This window comes from Lampetra planeri, unplaced genomic scaffold (assembly GCF_965212315.1).
Source record: "Lampetra planeri unplaced genomic scaffold, kcLamPlan1.2.h2 scaffold_125, whole genome shotgun sequence".
NCBI lineage: Eukaryota > Metazoa > Chordata > Hyperoartia > Petromyzontiformes > Petromyzontidae > Lampetra > Lampetra planeri.
Window position 1 is genome coordinate 236,785 of NW_027613965.1, and position 7,241 is coordinate 244,025.

Consider the following 7,241-nt stretch of genomic DNA (forward strand, 5'->3'; position numbering starts at 1 on the left):
CAGAAGGAACGGTACGGGGCGGGCGCGGAACAACAACATCGGCAATGGCAACAACAACGGCACCAACAACGGCAACAACAACAACAACGTCGGCCATCATCACGATCCATGGGCAGCAGCAGGCAGCCTGTGGGTGTCTGCTGCTGCACGTTTCGTCTTTTGTCTTCGCTCTCTCGACCTCAGCGGCGACCACCGGCCGAGCGGGATACCCGTGGTGCCCGTGGCGAGTCGGGGATGACCAAAACAACAAATAAATAACAAGTCGGGAGAGGAGCAGGTTTTGATTATTTGACGTCGTCTGTCAAGGCCGAGTTGGGTGCCTCTTGCACAGACGACGGTGCAAGAGACGCACCTCAAGGCGCGTTTCGACCACCGGTCCAAGATTGCAAACGGCTTTTAGAATCGCGTTGTGTGTTTAGCTGTCCTCCCCCAGTACACCTACACACGCGTGCACACATACACACGTGTGTATGTGGTATGTATGTACACGTAAACACACGTGTGTGTGCACACCTACACACGTACACACGTGTGTGTACACACCTACACGCGTGTGCACACCTACACGTGTGTGCGCATACACACGTGTGTGTACACACGTACACACACGTGTGCACCTACACACGTGTGTGCGCATACACACGCCTGCACACACACATACATGTGTGTGTGCAGGCGGAGGGGGGACACCCAACGCCGCCTCTCCGCCGCGCCACAAGTTCCAGGAGCCTGCCTGGGTTCGATCCCCCCTTTCTGTGCGGGTGTTTGTGCATTCTTCAACTTAACTATTTCAAACATTTTTTAAAATGTTCCCAGGTAAGGGGAACCCACTGAGCTGCTATGGAACTCTCTTTCAGAAGCGGCCTGGTGATCGCAGATTGTAGCTCAATGAAGCGGCTCATCACCGTGTGGGAATTTATAGCAGTCGGCAACGACTCTAGACACGTGATGTTCACTCTGAATGTGGAGGGAAACTCGGGAGGGCCTGCAGAAAAATCCACGACCCGGGGAGAGAGACACGCAGACTCCAAATATACAGCAGCAGCAGCAGGCGTCGGTCGGGATCGAACCCACGACCTCCTGTAGACCAGGCGAGGTAGTTAACATCTGGTCACCGTGGTGATGATGAGAGAGAGAGACGCAAACTCCAAATATACAGCAGCAGGCGTCAGGGTTGGGATCGAACCCACGACCTGCCTACCAGGCGAGGTAGTCAACATCGCCTGGCCACTGTGGGGTTCGCGTGTTCTCTCCGTGTCCATTAGCTGAACACAAAAACGAAAACGCCAAACGCCTTCTCACCGCTGTCGGACCAAACATCACCCCCCCCCCTCCAGCTGAGAGATTACTCCGCAAAATGATTCATTTGGGATCGCCAATAGCAATCATCACTGCACGCCTACAGCGAACAGTTGGGGCAGGAGTCACTTTACAAGGGGTCTTGAGGCTCACGCGTTCACAAGTAAATTATTGTTTTGTGCCTTTGCTAAACGATGTGCATACTTATTCGGGGAATTTACTCGAACGAAATGCGTGACGTGTATGTGGTGTCTAATTGAAAGGCATTGGGAGGTTGCTTTTGGTGTTGCAGACTTGCACACAGACTCGTAGAGTTATACAGAGAAGGACTCTTTTGGAGAACCACACAACCATAGTCTCACACAGACCCACGCAGAGACCCACACAGAGACCCACGCAGAGACCCACAGGCCCACACACAGGCCCGCATATCTACACACAGGCCCAGAGACCCATAGACACGCAGAGGCCCACGCAGAGACCCACAAACGCACACAGAGGCCCACGCAGAGACCCACAGGCCCACACAGAGGCTCAGAAACCCACAGACACGCAGAGGCCCACAGATGCAAGCAGAGGACCACAGACCCACACAGAGGCCCAGAAACCCACAGACCCACACAGAGAACCACAGACGCACACAGAGACCCACAGACCCACACAAAAGCCCACAGACCCACACACCCATACAGAGGCCCACATCCACACAGGCCCAGAGACCCACAGACACACGCAAAGGCCCACACAGAGAACCACAGATGCACGCAGAGAACCACAGACGCGCACAGAGACCCACACAGACCCACAGACCCATACAGAGGCCCACATCCACACAGGCCCAGAGACCCACAGACACGCAGAGACCCACACAGAGAACCACAGACGCACACAGAGACCCACAGACCCATACAGAGGCCCACATCCACACAGGCCCAGAGACCCACAGACACGCAGAGACCCACACAGAGACCCACAGACCCACACAGAGACCCATATATCCACACAGAGACCCATATATCCACACAGAGACCCATATATCCACACAGAGACCCACAGACCCACACAGAGACCCATATATCCACACAGAGACCCACAGACCCACGCATGTATGTTGAACTTATTTCGCACCGGACAAAAATAATCCAATCTGAAATATTGAACGATGACACACGCGCGCGCGCGTGTGTGTGGGAAAGAGAGGACAATTATCTTTTATTTTGTCTTTGTAGATGTAATTTATGTACACATGTATAAAGTACGAATAAAATGGGTTAAGGTGAATCGTGATTGATAGCAAGTGGTTTGTGGAGGAGAATCATGGAGTGTGGCGGATGGGTTCGGATCGAGAAATTGCAAACAACCGAGTTTTATACTAGATTTGAAGCTTTCGTGACTGCAAGGATTCATATTCTTAGGTTTTTTCGGTAATGTCACGTAGGTAAAAAATAAAAACAAGTAAACCCGTAAAAACAAAGTTTTTTACTATAAATCCTTTATATGCGTGGTGGCTAGAGTCTTCTCGTCCTCTGGCTTGAGATGGCTGCCACCTATGGGCCAGATGATTGTCTGCCAGTATTAATTAATTGGTAATTAAATATTTAATGAGTTTTCCCTAAACAGTGTAAAATTTTGGAAATTTTTTTTCACGAAAATTAATTGTCACACACAACGAGTCTCTGTGGAAAATGTCAGCTCGATTGGATCACGGGAAGTGGGTTAAAAAACGACCGAAATATTTGCACGGTCGTAAGCAAGCAAGCAAGCAAGCGAACTTAATATAAAGGATTTAATTAATAAAAGTCAAATAAAATAAAAATCACGACGTTTCGGAGGCAACACAAGCCTCCGTCTTCAGGTGGAACCGTCACAGCACGACAGCTGTATCAAGTAAATGAGAGATTACAGGAGATACCACTCCGTATATATAATGGTTGAGGGGGGGGGTCATTTGTTATGTAATCTATCCGTAGTCTCAAACCGCACCTTACCATAATAAAAAGTGGGCCGTTCCTGGCCCTTCCACCCCCCTCAACCATTATATATACGGAGTGGTATCTCTTGGAATCTCTCATTTACTTGATACAGCTGTCGGGCTGTGACGGTTCCACCTGAAGACGGAAGCTTGTGTTGCCTCCGAAACGTCGTGATTTTTATTTTATTTTTTTATTTTACTTTTATTAATTTTATATTTTTCCCTACATGGTGACTTTACCGAAAAAAATCTAAGAATATGAACCGAGTTTAAAGTTCACTCCGTGCCTGTGAATGTGTTTTTTAATCTGCGCCACCAATGAAGAGGTTTGCGTGGCTACGGTAGAGGCGGTGGTGGCGGTCGTGCAGAGCGAACGCGGCGACCCGAGTTCCATTCCTGCTCACGGCCGCCAACACCAGCGACGATTATCTGAAGTGGCCCTGGGTCTCTCCCCTCGGTGTGTTTGTCGAACTTCTTTCGCACCGTACGTAGCCGACGGTGCTAATCGGAGGTGCGGAGGGAGGGCAACGAGCTAAAGAAGTGCTCATGAAGTTCTCACGAAGTGAGTTTGTCAACCGAGACGATGATTTGAAGGTGCATAGTACCACTGGCTTTCTAATATCGGAAGGAAGAGCGTTCCAGACGGCCACAGGGGACGTCCATAAATGACGTCACGCGCCTGGGGGGGGGTGGGTTCAGACATTTGTGACGATGTGTGACGAGGGGGGGGGGGGTGAGAAATGTGACGTCACATCAAATTGCGCAACTTTAATAAAGAAATATAGACAACACGTTCTACTTAATTAAATAGACTTTGTAATAAATGTTTTCTCCTACAACATCAGAGTGCAGCGCCACATTAAACACGCACTACAAAATGACAAGAGTTTTAAGCGATTTGAAGCATGTTTTATTTTGGGGGGGGTGGGGGCAGAGCTTTGTGACGTCATTTGAGGGGGGGCGTCCAAAATCGCGTGACGTCATTTATGGACGGCCCCACAGAAGCGCATCTGATGATGATGGTGATGGCTGAGACAAAAGCCGCTGCAGGGAGGATGGTTGTCACGTGGTGATGGTGTTCACGTGGTGTTCACGTGGTGATGGTGTTCACGTGGTGGTCACGTGGTGGTGATGGTGGTCACGTGGTGTTCACGTGGTGATGGTGGTCACGTGGTCATGGTGTTCACGTGGTCATGGCGGTTTCACACTCGTCGATGCTCCAAGGTCGACTCAGCCTCAACTGAGTAGCTGGTGTAGCGGTGTGGAGTGAACGTCGCCACTGGGGAGACAAAGGCGGCCGGGCGCGGTGCTGCCCACCCACCACCCGCTCGCGTGCCACAGTGCCGACTCGCTAGCAGCACTTGCCCACAACGTGTTGAGGCTTTCTGGGGCATCATCTTTGCCCGCGAGTCATGGTTGGTGGGAGATGCAGAGATGTAGGAGATACACAGGCGACGTGAGCCTGCCGAGCGGGCTGTGTGGGGGGGCAGCTATAAGGGGGGCTGTGTGGGGCTGTGTGGGGGGCAGCTATAAGGGGGGCTGTGTGGGATTGTGTGGGGGGGCAGCTATAAGGGGGGCTGTGTGGGGCTGTGTGGGGGGGCAGCTATAAGGGGGGCTGTGTGGGGCTGTGTGGGGGGGCAGCTATAAGGGGGGCTGTGTGGGGGGGCAGCTATAAGGGGGGCTGTGTGGGATTGTGTGGGGGGCAGCTATAAGGGGGGCTGTGTGGGATTGTGTGGGGGGGGCAGCTATAAGGGGGGCTGTGTGGGGGGGCAGCGATAAGGGGGGCTGTGTGGGATTGTGTGGGGGGGCAGCTATAAGGGGGGCTGTGTGGGGCTGTGTGGAGGGGCAGCTATAAGAGTGGCTGTGTGGAGCGTGAATCAACAGGTGGCTCCGTGGCGCAATGGATAGCGCATTGGACTTCTAGTGGTGAAGCGGCAATTCAAAGGTTGCGGGTTCGAGTCCCGCCGGAGTCGCGAATATTTTTTAGTAAAAATTTTTCCACCTCGCCCCGTCCTCACCCCTCACCGGGCGGGGGCGAATCGAGCTTCGCCAAAGTCACGGAGCGCCCCGCGGCTTCTAAATAATCGAGTTCGTGGCGCTCTCTCATCACGTGACTGACGCTGTGATGCATCAGCAGCATCAGCGGCGGCGTTCTGGCTGCGCAGTCGATGGCTGCAATCATCGTAGCAACCCCCGGGGGGGGGGGGTCCATGACGTCACCCCTCCCCCCTCCCTCTGCCAATAACACGTCCCGAACCCGAGAGTCGCCTCGAGGTGCACCTAGCCTGGCACAGCGCGCCGTGTTGGTGACGTCACCGTCACTGTGAACGTCGGTTGTGGTGGTTGTTGTTGTTGAATGGTGGTGGCCGGGGAAAGTTGGTGGTGGTGGTGATGGCGCCACGTGGTGGCCGAATGGGAGAACTTCGCCCTGACGGTTCAACAACCGCGATGCGATATTAAAGACCACGATATGAGGACGATTATCGCGATATAATTTTTCTTCCACGCTCAAGTGAATTCTGCCACAATATCAGACCTCGCGATATGACGATTATCGCGATAACTCCCCCGATTCTTTGGGGCCACGGAAATATAAAATGTGACGATATGACGATTATCGCGATATCCTTCCACGCAAATTCTGCCACGGTACGATATTAAACCTCGCGATATGACGATTATCGCGATATAGTGTATAGCAGTGTAGTGTATAGTGTAGTGTATAGTAGTGTAGTGTATAGTAGTGTAGTGTATAGTAGTGTAGTGTATAGTAGTGTAGTGTATAGTGTAGTGTATAGTGCAGTACACTAGTACAGCACGCTGGTTGTGTGTTGGAGAGCCAAGCCACAACTGGCTTCATCAGGCGACAGCCAGATTTGTAGAGAAGTCTTCTTGTTTCGTTCCTTATATACAGAGAGAAGTAATATGGGGACGTGACGTCATACGCGCTGTGAGTTGCGATGACGTCATGTAACCTGTGGATGATATTGGTGTGAATCTGTTCTTACCACCAGAGATACCGCTTCGAGCTCAGCATTCCGGTTCTTTTCGATGTAAAGCTTCTTTCGTGACTGCAGGGATTCATCTTCTTGGTTCTTTCGGTAAAGTCACGTAGAAGGGAAGTAATAAAATAATAAAAATAAAACATAATAAAATAATATTAGATGATTCCGGTTCTTGTCACGATTTGCTCAATGAACTGTTGCGGCTGTCACGATGTGGACAACGCAGAGCTTCTCTGCTGCTGGGCAGCACCGCGCGTGTGTGGGGGCCCTGACACACACACGCGTCTAACACGCTCCTGCGGAGGGAGCTGCTGGTAGGAACGTTGGTGGGTTGCTCGGTCAATGGCCTGCAGGGTCAACGGCCAGGGCGTGGTGTATTCCGCAAATATGCCCGACTGTGAGGGCGGGCACAAGCCGGCGTGAGTAGGTGAAACGTTGAGTTTTATAAGGGCACCACGGGGTGACCAGCCCCTCCCCACCCAGCCCCACCCTTCCACCCAGCCCCCCCCCCCTTCCATCCAGCCCCTCCCCACCCAGCCCCGTCCTACCCAGCCCCTCCCCACCCCCCCCAGCCCCACCCCTCCCACCCAGCCCCTCCCTGCACGATGGACACAATAATCTCCTGTGGGCTGGTGTAACCAGGAGGTTCCTACCAGTCTATTTATAGTGCTAGCGACGTGCTGTGATGGAGGGTCGTTTCCCGAAACGTCGCCATTCCAGGGCCAGACCATCGCTTGCAGCAGCGAGTGAGTCAGTGGTGACTCTGAACACCGTGCTGATAAGAACGAAGCCAGGTCCCAACAGTTGTCCATCACTGTGTGTGGTCTACCACCGGTCATGGGCCTCCCCTAGGTCGACTCAGCCTCAAATTAGTAACCTGGTGCGGTGTGTAAAAATTATCGTCAATGGGGAGACAAAGGCGGCCGGGCGTGGTGCTGGCCACCCACCCCCTCGTGTGCCGTGCC

General features: G+C 52.6%; 1 non-coding gene across 1 annotated transcript; it reads left to right on the forward strand.

Annotated features, from left to right (window-relative positions):
- Nucleotides 1-5,157: 5,157 nt before the first annotated feature.
- Nucleotides 5,158-5,244, forward strand: TRNAR-UCU (transfer RNA arginine (anticodon UCU)). Its single transcript is given in 2 exon segments — nucleotides 5,158-5,194; nucleotides 5,209-5,244. It is a non-coding gene; the product is annotated as a tRNA-Arg (tRNA).
- Nucleotides 5,245-7,241: the final 1,997 nt, after the last annotated feature.